Source organism: Cariama cristata, unplaced genomic scaffold (assembly GCF_000690535.1).
Source record: "Cariama cristata isolate BGI_N322 unplaced genomic scaffold, ASM69053v1 scaffold42654, whole genome shotgun sequence".
NCBI lineage: Eukaryota > Metazoa > Chordata > Aves > Cariamiformes > Cariamidae > Cariama > Cariama cristata.
In genome coordinates, this window is record NW_009615442.1 from 1 (window position 1) to 1758 (window position 1758).

The following is a 1758-nucleotide window of genomic DNA, read 5'->3' on the forward strand; positions in this document are numbered from 1 at the left end:
CGCTCCGTTTACCGCCAGAGGTTCCCGAGGAGCCGATGGGATCAAATCCATGCCGTAACGTCGGCCATTTCGTAAAACTATGTTCAGACAAGCTTTGGGGTGCCCCACCTAACTGACCTCTAATTTGTCTAGGCAGACAACAATCAATCTTAATTGTTAAAAATTGTCTTAAAATGCGGTGCAAGGATTCCGTTCTTTGCCTAGCTGCCATCGTTTTCACATGTACTGATGTCAGGCCAAGCATCAAACACACACGGTACTTTGTCTCAATTCTCTGCTTGTTACACTCAAAAGAGAGCAAAATTGTTCAGATCAATGCTAATGGAGTTTTATTAGTAAGAAACACAATTGAAGGAAGAGTTAGACTATATATTTCTTCTTCGTTGCAAACACCGTTGACATTTTTGAGCAACCTGAGGAAACTCTGTCACCTCTAAACTGATTTATTCTGCCTGGTCACCGCTAAGCTACTGATCTTCTGAACCACCACCACCACACACACCAAACAGCACCGTAAACACCTTCTTCCATCAGAAGGCAACATAGGTTCCAGCCTGGGCTCAGGTCATATTCACTCATTGCTTCATCACCTCAGAAAGACACTTTAATCTGACAGCGCACAGCTCTGAGCGTGCAGAGCCCTCGACAGCAGAACTGCTGCACATCTCACCTATTTGCAGCTGGGTAAGGTTTGTGGGCGCAGAGCAGTGCAGAAAAAGTTACTTTTTATAGAAGGTCACCCAGACAGCTTTATAAGAAGCATGGATACCTTCCTAAGTTGCTACTTTAACGCTCTAGTGCTACAGCTAGAGGTAGGCTTGCCTAAAAATAGAAGTTAAAAAAGGAGAGAGATTCAGATTCTGTGTTTAAAGGGCTTCTGTGCAGGCACAGAGCTGACTGCACCAGTTACCGCAAAAAAACGTTTTACAGTCCAGCAATAGAATGTGCTTACAGGATTCACACCCTTTTACAGCCGCATTTCGAGTGGAAGCATCTCCCACCCTCCTGATTGCTACCAACCCAACCCTTGAATCTTTACATCATAGACAAGGGTAATTTAACATTCAGTCTTGCCATTTTAGTGCTGTTTAAAATAACAATATCAGTTCTGCAAATGTGAAACGTTGTGTTCATCCTCCAAAGCAAGCGCGTGACATTCATCTCCTGCTTCAGAACAGAAAATCGCGCTTCGATCCCTCTCTCAGACGCTTGGTGGCCAGGTCTCGGTGTCAGCCAGGCACGTCAGCTTCGCCAGCTGCTCAGCAAAATCTCTGAAAATATTCCCTCCTAGACAACATGATTAATGATGAAAGTGCTGCAAACTGACCCAGAGCTTCCCCTCTGGGGATGTTCCCAGCGGAGCGAATGCAGCGTACAGGCAATTGCTCAGCTGAAGTAGCTCTGCTCTGACAAAGTTAACACACCTTTTCGGTTCCTCTGCAGCAAACACATTGATGTTCTTGTGAAAAAAGTTTACTAAAAGCGGCAATTATGGTAACATGCAGGGTCCTTACGACTCTGGAAGGCAGCAGAGCCCCTCAGTGGTCTTGGCGAAGCCCGGCCGAGGGCCCCTCTCCAAATACAAAGCACAGAAACCTCTTTCTCCTCCCCTCGTTTAGCTTATTCTCTCCCACATAACACCATGTACCTCTTAAACCCAGTGACAACCTCGGGCACTGCCACAACCATAATCAATGCAGAGCCACGGTCAGAAGCCTTAGCATACCGCTATTCCTTTATTCCTTGGGGGGGGGGGGG